At 35.0% G+C, this 14923-nt stretch overlaps 1 long non-coding RNA gene across 1 annotated transcript in view; it reads right to left on the reverse strand.

Moving 5' to 3' along the window:
• Positions 1 to 14923, reverse strand: part of LOC135738384 (uncharacterized) — a 97090-nt gene that overhangs the window by 48689 nt on the left and 33478 nt on the right. The window contains exon 3 of the long non-coding RNA XR_010528694.2: positions 12372 to 12447. This is a non-coding gene — a long non-coding RNA (uncharacterized lncRNA). The remainder of the gene's footprint in view (positions 1 to 12371; positions 12448 to 14923) is intronic.

The following is a 14923-nucleotide window of genomic DNA, read 5'->3' on the forward strand; positions in this document are numbered from 1 at the left end:
GGAGCTGCTCAACATTATCAACTTTTTTGCCGCCATTGACGAGTTAACTCGTCAATTATGAGAAAATGCTTCCCTACCAATGATGAGTATTTCTGGGCTTCCGCAATACCACTTTTATCCACCGGGTGGCGCAACTTATGCAACCCAGAAGTAACGGCTCACGTTTAACTGTGGGTTAACACCAGCCGCGTTGAGGCGTCAAATCCGTGTCTACCGCGTCTAGTTTGCCACTTGAAAACATTTTGAGTTTACTTGCTTCATTCGCGCAGGAAATTCTAGTCATCAACACATTCACGCGGAAATTCACGTCATGGTAGGGGCTTCTGCGACTCTGCTTGCTTTCTAAATCACGTCACTACTAGAGCAAGCTCCTGATTGGTTAACGTGGCGCGTTTTTCCGCCAAAGTTAAAATTTTTCAACTCGCGCGTTTACCGCGGCAACGCTCAATTCGCAGCATTCACGCAAATGAGCAGATCGCGTTTACCGTGCCACACTAAACGCCTCATTCGCACCGCGAGACCTCCAGACATGCGTCAACGCATTTTCACATCGACTTAACATTAAAATCATTCACACTTGCCGCCTCTACCGCGGCTGGTTTGAACGCAACATTAGAGTAAGAACTCAGTGTATGACCTGAGGCTTATGCTGAATGGGATCTCTGTCAAAAGTCCTTAACAAAGAATGAAAAATGAAATAATCAAATTTTGTGTTTTTGGAGAAACCTATCCATATTTGAGAGGTGATTACAAGAGAACTAATGAAGGTATGATGAAAATCATGAAAAATGCTGGCGCTGGCTGGCAACTTTTTTTTAAATGCTGGTGGCGAAAGAGTTAAAAGGAACAGTATGTAAAAATGTATATCAATTAATCATAAAATAGCCCTGATATGTCACTAGACATTAAGAAATCATTTTCATTTAAAATACTTTTATCACTGACAACAATGGTCTGGCCAGGATATTCTCATTTAAAAAGTGGAGCCATCAACTGATGTTTATGTTGTTATTTTGTGTATTGGCCACCAGCTGTGTGATTGCAGTACCAGTTTTAGCCACAAGTTTTGTGATTGCAATACCAGTTTTGGCCACAATCCTACATAACTGTTCCTTTAAATAACGTACCTTTTAAATAAGGTACAATTTAATTCTAAGGGCAAATCCCTAAATGGACATGTAAAAGCATCTCTGGATCGCAAACCCTCTATGTAGATATCAGAGAACAATTTAACTTATTATTTCAGTGTATTCTTTGGCACCTTTAAACATGTTCTCCATCAGGGTTCGGCCCTTGTGGACCCAACGCCAGGTGAAAATAACCCAACATTTTTTAAAGCGTACTGAAGCTTTTTTAAATGATTTTTATCCAGATGTTTAGATTGCTCCAGACTCACATCTCATCTCCAGAAGTAAAAATGTGACACTTTTAGTCATAATCATTTAAATGCAATGATCTACTACACCTATCAATGCACTGACTATCCTGATGTTTTAGAAAACCTGCCAAAGTTCACCGCTGGGCTGGTAAAACTTTTACAAACAATTGCCAGAATAAAACACATTTAAATGTAATAATCTACTGCGTTACTGTAACTGGCATTTAACCTCTATCCTCATTACTGTAAATAACAAAGGCCCCAACTGCAGCATTATACAATTATTTGCAGTGTATTTGTACTTGGGTCAAAAGATTTCCAACGCACCACAGTGTGATTTCCTTTTGTCGTTGTTAACATTATTGTGCTAAAGTATCTTAAGATTGTGTTGGGTTTTCGACATTAATGAGGACGCACCTCCGTTTCCTTTCTTTTCAGTTACAGAAGAACTTCAAAGCATCATCTACCTTTACATTTCTTTTCCAATTATATTTTGCTTTTGTTTTCGAGGGCAAAAGGGATTGTTTAAAGCTCCTGTGTTTGAAAAGTGCCTACGTTAAGATTTTTGTTTTACCTCGACTAGTTGTGAACGTTGCTTTCTCTGTGTGTGTGTGTGTGTGTGTGTGTGTGTGTGTGTGTGTGTGTGTGTTGCTTGGCTTAGGAATTTCGCAGACTTGGATCTGCACCCTCAGGGTGAACAGACATGTCAGGATTTGAAAGAACAAAGACAGTGATACCTATACACACATACACGTACAGTGGTTGAGATAATTGCCGTAGGTAAGCTGTTTTGATCCTCAATAGTGTGAAGAGACACTGAGGTAATCTGGCCAAAGGTGTGTGCATGCATGTGTGTTTGAGAGAGAGAGAGAGAGAGAGAGAGAGAGAGAGAGAGAGAGAGACAATCAAAACATTCATAAAAGTGATTAATGCGATGATGGAGTTCAAACACACCCACAGGATCTCGGTTAAACTTACATTCTGCACGTCCGTGTCAATCACATTAGATTTTAACTTACATCTGTGTTTGTTTCTTTTATTTGTTACCTAAAGCTCATTGTTATGGCAACTTTCATTACCGTGACGTCTCTAATGAAAGCAACCTGCTGTGGGTTATCCTGGAGCAAAACATATCACACTAACCCACAATAACTGTATAAAACAACTCATGTTGGAACTCAAAAATACATTTGTTTGACTCCAAAAGACATGCGTTTCCAAAAAAGAGTGCAAATATTTTGTCACATTTCTGAAACAAACCATTACCTCTTTAAAAGCAGAGAAGTACTCGTCTCCAACATGATGCTCTTCTAAATTTTGTATTATTATTTATTTGGACCAAATCCAGGAAAGATGTGTTATGAGCAGATAAGAAGAACATGCTCAAATCAAACATGATTACTTTAATAAACATCACTTAAGACGTAAGGCTGTCAAACGATTAATCGTGATTAATGACATACAAAATAAAAGTTTGTATTTGCATAATATGTGTCTGTTCTGTTGTGTGTAATTATTGTTTATATAAATACACACACACATACAAATGTAAGGTAAATATATATATATATATATATATATATATATATATATATATATATATATATATATATATATATATATATATATATATATATATATATATATATATATAATATTTAAAAATATGAATAAATATATATTCACATGTATATACTAAATGCGTGTGTATCTATTTATGCATAATAATTACACACAGTACACACACATATATTTTACGAACACAAACTTTTATTTTGTATGTGATTATTAATAGGGCTGGGTATCGATTCAGATGTTCCAGATCGATTCGATTCCGATTCACAAGCTATCAAATCGATTCGATTACGATTCTCGGTTCAATTTTCGATTTTGGTTCTCGGGTCGGTTTTTATACTCGATTCAACTCGATGAATATAGATTTAATACAAATACTATATTAATAAAAAAGAACAGTGAACAGCAGTTTACAAGTGGGTAATTAATAAATAGAAATTAAAAGCCACAACACCATCGTCGTCATCTTGCTTGCAAAATATAAAATGTTTTCCATACCTCTTACTTTTTATGTGAAGGTGGCATCAAGGTCGATGAAGCACCTAAAACTGCCATTTTAAGCACTGAATGAATGGTAACATCGCGCAAGGCAAATACGTTTGCGGAAATTAATATGAAAGAAAAAATCGATTCTGAATTGATTTCGAATTGAACATGTTTAAAAAAAACGATTAATCGAAAAATAGCCCTAATGATTAATCGCGATAAATCGCTTAAAAGCCCTAATAAAAGGTTCACAGAGACCATGGACCACAAAACCCGTCAAAAGTAGCACACAGGTATATTTGTAGCAATTGCCAACCATTGTATGGTTTAAAACTGAAAAAAATTTTAATGCAAAGAAATGTGCCATGAACATATTTTGAAAATTTCCTTCCGGAAATATATAAAACATTTATTTATCATAAGTAATATGTGTTCTAGGACTTTATTTCGGACAACTTTAAAGGCGATTTTCTCAATATTTTGAATTTTTTTTGCACCCGCAGATTCCAGATTTTTAAAAAGACGTATCTCGTCCAAATATTGTCCTATCCTAACAAACCATACGTCAACTAAAAGCTATAAATTGTATAAATCTCAAGTTTAAAAAAAATTAACCCATGACTGGTTTTGTGGTCCAGGCACATTTGTTGCCCAAAAAACTTTAAACTTTTTAAAAAATAGATAGTTCAGATTCTTTGTTAATTAATTATTTAGCAGATGTTTATTTCATCTAGCATATTTTTTGTATATAAAGTATGTAATTATATATTTATAATAAAAAAACTTATTATACATATTGATTATTTATCTAGCATGTTATTGCTATATTTTTTTTAAACCAAGCATTTTTAACAAGCCTTTTATATGTTGTATTATTAACAAATCAAATTAATGTAGCACAGTGGTAGAGCACCACAAAATAATTAGCAGGGTAAAAGGTTGTGGGTTAAATCCAAGGGAAAACACAATATGACGAAATGTGGCTTTTTTTTAACACATTCTGTGTATTTACAACAATAAAAATTGTTTTCAAAACACTCCTACCACTCTCTCATTCCTCCCCTGTCCTCCATGGTTAGGACAAACAGGCAGCCTGAGCCAAAATCTGAAAAACCTCAAACTCTTTCTGTACTTATCAATGTCACCTGCATTAATGTTAAATTAATAGTTAAAGCAGACATTCACCAGCACAGAAGGACATCGCAGTATCATCCAGAAGACATTAACTCTCTTCTCTCCTGGCAAATTGTGGGCACATTTCAAGGTCTCTAGAGACGTGTATAATGTGCTGAAACTGATATCCCAGCGTGGTACATTACAGAACAGAGTACAATTTACCAGTCCTGCCTGACACAGGGATACCACAAAGAGAAAAAGAGACATTTATATTTACATACTACTACTCATAGTGCCTATAACAGAGTTGAACCTGCACTTTGTGTATCCAAATAACAAGGTCTCTTGTTTTGGCCAAAGTGTGATAGCAAAGTAAATGCATATTTATAAACTGTAGTGAGAAGGGTGCAGAACTGCTGATCATGAGTTTCATTTTTTTCTAACTTCCTGATCCAGACAGGAAATAGCCCAGGGGGCGGGATTAACAGAGCTCCAGCAGCATCTCATTTACATATTCAGATAGTCGACGTGTCCATCACCATGACAGATTTACTCTCTCTCTCACTTTTGCTCTCAAACACACACATGCATCACAGTCTATTTAACATGTTTCAGAACAAATAACCGGTGTAATGACTGCGCTCTTGCTCTCATCACAACGCCTTTTGTCTCATTGCAAGACAGTCAGAACGAGATTAGAGATAAATTAGATAAATGAGTGAGTAAGTGATAAATGAACGAGTGACTGAGAGCGAGAAAACTGTGTTTTATGATGTGTTAAAATGATTGCAAACCAGTAGGAAGGTATGATGATTCATTATACAGCAGTTTAATCAAATAAAATACACCATTAACTATATATGGTGGCCAAAAGTGATGTGAGGAGGGGGAGAAATTTGTATAGTATTTACTTTTAATGCACTGTAAGATTAGATAAAACCATCAAAATATAAGGTAAAATATCACTGTAAAAACTAAGTAATAGGATTTAACTCAATAAAATTAAGGCAACATTTTTTATAAGTTTATTGAACGAACTGATATTTTGAGTAAGGACCACTTAATAATGTTTTTAAATGAATGCGAAAATATTAAGTAGCATTTTAAGAAAAACCAAATAAATTAAGTACAACCAATGTAAAAAATATATTATACACAGACTTCATTAAAGTAGGTAACATTTAAATGAAAAAATACTTGTTAATGTCTTCTGATTTATTAATTAATTTTATTATTATTATATTATTTATGGTTTGTTGTTGTTCTTTTTTATTCAACGTTTATTCAATCAACGCACCCACTCAGTTTCGTTGGGCAGTTTTAAAGCGCAACATACTTCAGTATGCAGTCTTCTGAACAATGGTAACTACAAAACCCAAAAGCAGAAACTCTTCCAAATCTTGAAGATAAATGAACATTAAACACTAACAAGTCTTTCTTTTTAGTTAAAAACACAGAGTTTAAATTCAAATTATACTCTCCAAATGCAGTCCCATGCAAAGCATGCTGGGAACTACGAAAATCATTAAAATCATTAGTTTCAACACAAAATTATTAAGTTAATTTCGTTTAAACAAATTTAAGTGGATTAGCTGTCCAAACTAACATCAACTTGCACTGACATATCTTAAAATACATCAGTGCTTTTGTTTTCCCTTAAAAATGCACACAAGTAATGTTTTTAGTAAGTCCTGTTTGTTAAAACTAGTTATATTTCCTAATTAAACTAAGGCCTAGTCCTGGCTTAAACGAATCCCTGTCCGGGAAACCACCCCTAAAGGTATTTACATGCAAAGTGTAGTAAAGAATTTGAGTTTTAGTCAAATAAACAGAAAATACATTTTCAAATTTATTTAAAAAATCCAAAAAAAGCTCACAACAGTGAATACAATTTTATTTGATATTAATACTAGTTTTTTGTGTTCATTTTTTTGTAATATTGTGTAGTCATTATTCAGGGTTATGTCTTTATAAAATGTGCATGTGTTTTGGGTAATTTTTTGCCAAGCCTTCATAAATAAACTTTGTGTCAACTAATATTTTTTTTTTTAATTAACTCTCAAATTTGAATGCATCCAGATAACTTACTTTTTTTAGGTTGTACCAACAATTTTATTTTTTTACAGTGAAGCAGAGCTCAAGTTTAAGCTCAAAACACTCTCAAGCAACATGCATATGAACATTTTATAGCATCTTTAATAATTAAAAAAAAAAAAATTTTAAAAAGAGAAAATATGTAAATTGTCTAAAGTTGCACATCACTTTTTGCCACTATATTTTTTATATTAATTACATTTTTTTGATATTAATAAATTTGTCTAATAATTTGCCATTTTATTTTATATAAAATATATTACATAAATACAAATGTGTATATATATATATATATTTATGTATGTGTATGTATATATATATATTAAACTAAGGCCTAGTCCTGGCTTAAACTAATCCCTGTCCGGGAAACCACCCCTAAAGGTATTTACATGCAAAGCGTAGTAAAGAATTTGAGTGTATATATATATATATATATATATATATATATATATATATATATATATATATATATATATATATATATATATATATATATATATATATATATATATATATATATATATATATATATATATATATATCTTAAAAATGATACACTGTATGCGTTACATAATTTATATTTTGAACACCACCCACCTGTGTAAAACTTTTACATTTGATCTGTGTATTTACTCTGTGTGTTAGTGTGTTTTGGTGTCTGTCACACATACACGTGCGTCTTTTTCTCGATCTTTCTTCACGCTGTTGATTTCACACACACATACACAACCATCCGCTGGGAAAGCCTGTCAAACGCTCATTCTCGGTTTCCTCCCACCTCCAATTAACAGCAGGGTTTGGCAACAAACACAATAATTAATTGAAACATTTAATTAGCAGCTGTAATTAACACCTTTACTGCGTCTCATTCAAAACTGAGTACACTGTGTTCATCGTACAGTGAATTTGTGTGTTTGATATACGACGTCATTACATTACCAGCAGTAAAATGCAAAGCCACCCTGATGTATTCGATGGCCGCGGCCAAACCTGCAGGCTGTGTTTGTGTGTGCGTAGCCTGCGGGCGAGCTTTTCTGAGTGCTTCTCTTCTCTGCCAGGATTATCCCACAACTTCCACCATTCATGTGGCTTTTAAGTGTCCAGCCCTGGGCTGTGTGTGTGTGTGTGTGTACATGAATGCATTTGTGCTGGAGTGAGTGTTTGTGCTTATGAATGCATGTATGAACGCAGGTTAAAACGCAGGTGTGTGTGCTGGCACACTGTATAGACAATAAACAGCTTTATATATTCATGATCGTATTGGTGTCTATATGGCTAAAAATGCAAAAAATATCCCAACAAAGTGTGATTATGTAGGACTAATGATTGTGAGTGTGTGTTGGGCAGGCGTTAGATAAGCTGGCAGCGTATGTCTCCAGGACGGGATTAAACCGCTTCTCGCCCCTCGCTGCCCGCCGTAACGTAATTAATGCCTGTATTAATAGGCCAGCTAAAAAATTCATTAAAAAATCCATTAAAAATAAATGTGTTTTTACATAAGACTTTGCCTCAGGTACTAAGAAAGAGAAAAACGGTGAGAAAAGGAGATAAGAAGAAAGAAAAACAGAATCGATTGCCGGCGTTCAGGTCAGCGTAAGTCTCTGTTTGAAAACAGGTTAAATACAGAGAGTTTTAAATATCCACCGAGAAAAGGATTTCAGGGTGAGGAGATGAGAAGAGGCCCGACTCATTCGCTTGATGCTTTGAGTTAAATTAGCAGTGTTAATAGACCTCGTGCCGCTCTCATCTGTCCAGTTCACTACAAGAGCTTTTCCCTAAATGACACTCCAGGGATCAAAGCAGCCGTGAAGTCGAAATCTTATTTTGGGTCCTGTGAAGCCAAGTTCAGTTTAAAAGTAAATGCACAATCATGCACTTTCCAAAGATATGTCTTGGCTTCATGCTAATGCTTATATGATGCATTATAAAATTATTTGTAATGCACATAATCAGGGCGGCCTTATTAGTATTCATAGCATGGTATATAAAAAAAGTATTATACAGTTATTAAAATACTTACAGTAGGCTACATGTAAATAAGTTATATTTCTATCCCAACAAAGGCATTAAAATGCATAAAGATAAAATTAGAATGTAAATACTTTATTATATTGTATCATATATGTTGATTATATTTGTCTTAATTGTTCAATTTGACTTGTATTTGAGATCAAAAGTGCACTTTAATAAAAGCACTGTAGTACAGTATGCACAATTATTACTTTTATTATTCATAAGAGACCGAACTGATTTGAATCCAGACAGGTAAAATCAGATCTGCTCTGTCAGTCACAGGGGTTTTAAAACAGGTTTAGACACATGACGCAGGACTAATAATTACAATTTAAACAGCCTTTACACCGAAAGATCTCCTCGGGCGTTTCTTTCTCATTTCCAAAGATATTAATTTGAGCCGAGCGGAGAGATATTTTCTAAAGGAAATATTTAATTAATTTCCACATGCGAGCGTACCGGCTTCTACTGGATAATAATTACGATTGAATATTTTCATTGTATTTTTCTTTTTTTTTTATAGCGGTCACATTGAGATTAACACACACGCATATTGAAAGAGCTACGAAACATAGCGCAAAATGTGAAATTCATTTATGTAATTCTATTTTAATTCGGATTATTTTATTGTTGATATTTTCTGCTGTGAATGTACAATCTAATTGTTTTTGTTTGCAGCCTGTTGTGCGTTTCTGTAAAGCAGACACACACACACAATCATATTTATGTGTATTCGTTTCTCTTGAGCTAAAGAAAATATTGAATTATAAAGAAAAATTGCTGGCACAGTTCATTTTTGCTTTGATCATTTATGTGTTTATTTTCCAGGGCTAAACAGAACAGGTTGTGAACAAAATATTAAATTATACCATCACTGCAACACTGCTGTTTGTTGTGTGTGTGAGATGAGAAATGAAAGGTGATGATATCCGTTTCCTAATTTGCCCTTTCCTAAGGCGATTACTCAACCTCCCATATTTATCAATACACAAAGCACAATCCATCAAATACACACACACGCACACACGCACACACACACACACACACACACACACACAAGGCCAGCAGCTTCTCTTTATACTTAAACACACAAACATGTCACCTCATTTAGTTGCTGTTTTTATCTCTGCAGCAGTCACTGCACATACAGGACACACTACTGATAAACAACACTGAATAAAACCCAACATGTGTGTCTGTGTGAGCACCTGGGTTTGTTTTTGATCACACACACACACACACACACACACACACACACACACACACACACACACACACACACACACACACACACACACACACACACACACACACACACACATTCCACCGAACTAAAGCCATTACCCTGCAGCCACACACACACACACTCACACACGCATTTGGTTCACAAAAACATGTTGGCTTCACGGACACAAACACAAATGTCCAGCAGCAAAAACTACTCGCACAACGCATTCACAAACTGATTTTATCTGTAACCAATGTAATATTTTTATGAATACAATCCAATGCAAGAACCAAATAAAAACGATTACCTTACCAATCCTCTTTTGTCAAAATAAAATTGAAAAATAACCTTGTGCACTTTCTTAAAACACACTGAATGCATTGTTTCAAAGAAAAATATCCTTACCGAAATTTACGCTGTAAAAATATGCACCATTGCATTTTGTTACTTTAACTTAAAAAAAACTCTAAAACAACTTTTATTTTCTGTTAATGCCATCAATGTCAACACTTCTCCAACCAGCGGTCAAACAGTATAAAGAAATCATGTAATAATTGTTATAATGTGCAGATCCAGATAACATACTTTAATGACCTTAAAAACAACCTTATTACAACCTTAAAACTGCATAAATATTATAATATGTTCCTACTTTGCTTCTTCTACAGTAACTTGTAACGATCAGCCGTATCGGTTGAGTTACAATTATTTAAATGTGGTCAGATTTGACTGTGTGAGATTAAAATAGTATTAAAAGTACAAATGTGCAAAGTGTCCTCTGGTGTATATACAATTTAAGTGATAATCAACAATCCTTGCTTTGTGACTGGAAAGATAAATCCAAAACAGCAAACATTTGCGCTAAGCTAAGCTAACCATGTTAGATAATGGATTAAGTAATTATTAACAAATACAACATTATTAAGTGTTATTAAAGCGCAAACACACCAAACGTGGGGCATTGCGTACCTGTAGGTTCACACCAGATGCGAGTTTAACAATTTGTGTGAGTAAATTACATACAAAGTCAATGCAAAGACGCGATCAGACGTGTCCTCATGTGGGGCGATGCGAATGACGCGATACACGTTTGCCAAGAAAACACGCGCTACTCGCCTCAAACGCATCTTCGCCCAAGTTAAAAATACTTAACTTGAGCGAAAAATTTGCATGTTACAATGTTAAATCCCGAGAGAAATATAGAGCGAGTAACGCAATGCCCCCCGTTTGGTGTGTACATAGCATTACTCGCTCTAGATTACTCACAGGATTTAACCTTGGGTCATGCGAATTTTTTGCTAGTGTTGAATATGCGAAGATGCGTTTGAGGCGAATAGCGCGTGTTTTGGTGGAAACGTGACGCCCATATCACGTCATTCGCATCGCTCCAAGCGATGACGCATCTTGATCGCATCTTTGCATTGACTTTGTATGTAATCTACTCGCGCAAATCATTGAACTCGCGTCTGGTGTAAACTCACAGTTACAGGGCAACAGAACCTGATCTCACAGAATTCGCACCTATTTAAATGGCTAATCGGACGAAAAGACTGTACGATTATTAGTAATGAAACCCCCACCCCAAACCCCACCTTAATAGGGGCAAAAGCAGATCGTATAAAAACAGTAATTTGATGGTACAAATTCACACAAATAAGCTACCATGAAAAATATGTTAGTAGTTCCTGTGAGATTGTGAACAACAACTAATCCAGGGTTTGCCATTGTAGCATCACTAGGAATAGTTAGACCTCAACATCGGTTTGTACATAAATACGAGAATGTCTGCTAAAGGTTAAAGGTTTGTTTCACATAAAATAAAGTGATTGTTCATTAGACATTTGTACACTCAATGGCGCTCTCTCTCTCTCTCTCTCTCTCTCTCTCTCTCTCTCTCTCTCTCTCTCTCTCTCTCTCTCTCTCTCTTTCTCTCTCATGGCCGTAGGTGAGCCTCAGGGCTACATAAAGAGTCTAATAGGCATGTCATTCCCTTCTGTTTTCTGAATGGTGAGACAGCAGATCATTGTGTGTGTGTGTTAAACTGATCATTTACAGACTGCTATCTGCACCTCAGTGCCCAAGGCTACTTAGGGAAATACGATTACCGCAACACGCACACGTCCATCACTTTGAGTTTCATATCAGTCACATCGCATACAGAGATTGTGGGTACTCTGGGAAGTTTGTTAAAACTGTAAAGATTCAGTCCGGCACAGATTTCCTGTAAATCTGCCTTTGACCACAGAACTGCTCAGTGAAGTATTGAGGGAATGTGATGGAAGACAGATGCCGCCTAATACGATTAACTGCTACTGGAGAAATATTTCCCATCATTCACTTGTGTTGCAGACTCTTGGTCACTAAACACTTCATACAGTTGCTTCACAAACACAGACAGACGTGTACCATATTTCTCCTTTCTTGTCCTTAAATATTTTTAAATATATGTCCTTAAATATTTTTTAAAAGGGTAAAACTTACAGTTGGAGATATTCAGCTCTGGAATAGTGGACTCAATCGGCCTCGGGGAGATTTCCTCTTTCCTTTGTAAAATAATCTGTGCACAGGAAAAGAGATCGAGAGGGAAGAGAAAGAGAAAGAGAGACTAGGTTAAAGGAAAAGTTCCCATAAAAATGAACATTTTGTCATCATTCACTTACACTCATGTTGTTTCAAACAATGTTGTTTTTCTGTCTTAAATAGAATATGAAGTAATAATATAATATCACACTGGTGATCCTGCTGTTGTTTATCACCTGCAGCTTCACGCCTGTGGCCAAATCACAGCTGTGCCGATATACATCTGCTACGCACGCTTGCCCGTGTGATATTGCTTTAATATCGTCCTAATGCAAATACAATCATATATATTTTAAGTGTGGTTTAAGTGTCCAAAGACTCAATTACAATCTTTTCTGCTTGGGTGTTTTGCTAATGCGCAGCTGCAACATGATCTCATGAGAATACGTGTGTATTTTTACGTTTCAGTGTGGTTGTACCATACATACATTTACTTACGTTTAAAACACAATGAAACTGATAATATCGACATTTTGACAGGACTAATACGTAAATTATTTATGTATTTACAGCTTTACAGACGTACAAATTTGTACGTAAGTTATCTCTATTCATAAATATTAAAATCGCGTGCATTGGCTTTTTTTACTCATATTAATGACATGTTTTTAGTTATATTTTCTGACTTATTTATTTAAGACAGTTTACCAATTTACCTAATGAAATGATTATGATATTCAGAGAATTTCACAGTATTTAAAGGTGCAGCGTGTAAATTTTAGCGGCATCTAGTGGTGAGGTTTCAAATTGCAACGACCGGCTCAGTCCACTGCTCATTCCTTGCTTTTGAAACGTATAGAGAAGCTACGGTAGCCACCACAGGACAAACATGTCATCATCAGAGACAATTTAGTAAGCAAAGTTTGTCCATTAAGGGCTTCTGTAGAAACATGGTGGCACAAAATGGCGACTTCCATGTAAGGGGCCCCACGGTGTATATAGATAAAAACTGCTAATTTTAAGGTAATAAAACATAATGGTTCATTATGAAAGGTCTTTATACACCACTGATAATATAGTTATGTATATTATTTTGAATTTCTGTCAAGAGATCCTTCTTAAAATTACACACTGCACCTTTAAAACTTTAAAATAAATAAAATTTATAAAACGTTATTATTACTACTAAGCAATAATTACACCAAAATACAACATAAATTCACAAAAGATGTTACTTTTATTCATTTGCTGTAATCCACATCTTTAAAATTCATACGATTGCGAGGAACAGATCCAAATTTAGCCCTTTATCCAGCTATCTTGATTCAAGTTCACATCAGCAACCGTAAAGTCATATCGCGCGTTCCTTATATATAAATTTGAATTCAAATATCGCGCCTCAAGAAGCTTTATGACACATTGCTTAACGACAGTGATATCAAATGCTCATTGGCTCTTTGTGTGCCACGTGACATATTTGCGTCATTTTCGCTTCCGTTGATTTTTTTGAATTTAAAAAAATGCGCCATGACAGAAGCGGCTGTCGTGGTCCGCACGTAACTTCCGGCAAACTCCGCTAAGAATAAATAACAACAAAGTTCTTTAAACGTAGTTTATTTATATAAGAAGCAAAAACAACAACACATAGATTACATAGATCCAAATTTAGCCCTTTATCCAGCGATCTTGATTCGAGTTCACCTCAGCAACCGTAAAGTCATATCGCGCGTTCCTTATATATAAATTTGAATTCAAATATCGCGCCTCAAGAAGCTTTATGACACATTGCTTAACGACAGTGATATCAAATGCTCATTGGCTCTTTGCGTGCCACGTGACATATTTGCGTCATTTTCGCTTCCATTGATGTACGTTTGAAATTTAAAGAAATGCGCCATGACAGAAGCGGGTGTCGTGGTCAGCACGTAACTTCCGGTAAACTCCGCTAAGAATAAATAACAACAAAGTTCTTTAAACATAGTTTATTTATATAACAAGCAAAAAAACAACACATAGATTACATAGGAAACCAAAATATTTCTTATTTTTAGACAAGGCATTTGTTCAAGAGATCAGTTAACTAGTCATTAAAAAAACGAAACCAGAAGTAAAATTCGGATCCAGACGTCAGCGCACGTGCGTCCGATGAAACCGTCTATACTCCAGAGAGGACCTTGGCTACAGCACATCATCATTTTAACTACTTTTTGTACTCATTTAAATATTCGCAATAAATAAGTTGTTGTGATTACACTTGTCTGTCTGTTATGCTTTTTGTAACAGTAATGTTAAATTATTTTAATAAACTGTTTTGCGGAGAACTGTAGTGGCTTAAAATATCTTTTGAATACTATATTGTTACTATTGTTACTAAACGTCCTAAACTTATCTGTCCATTACGTTGCATAATATTAAAATAATATATTACGTATTTAAACATTTTCTATTAAAAAGGGTTTGGGTTTGGGTTTAGGGTAAGGTTTGGGGTAGGCTTAAGGTGGTAACATATCGCT

This window comes from Paramisgurnus dabryanus, chromosome 12 (assembly GCF_030506205.2).
Source record: "Paramisgurnus dabryanus chromosome 12, PD_genome_1.1, whole genome shotgun sequence".
NCBI lineage: Eukaryota > Metazoa > Chordata > Actinopteri > Cypriniformes > Cobitidae > Paramisgurnus > Paramisgurnus dabryanus.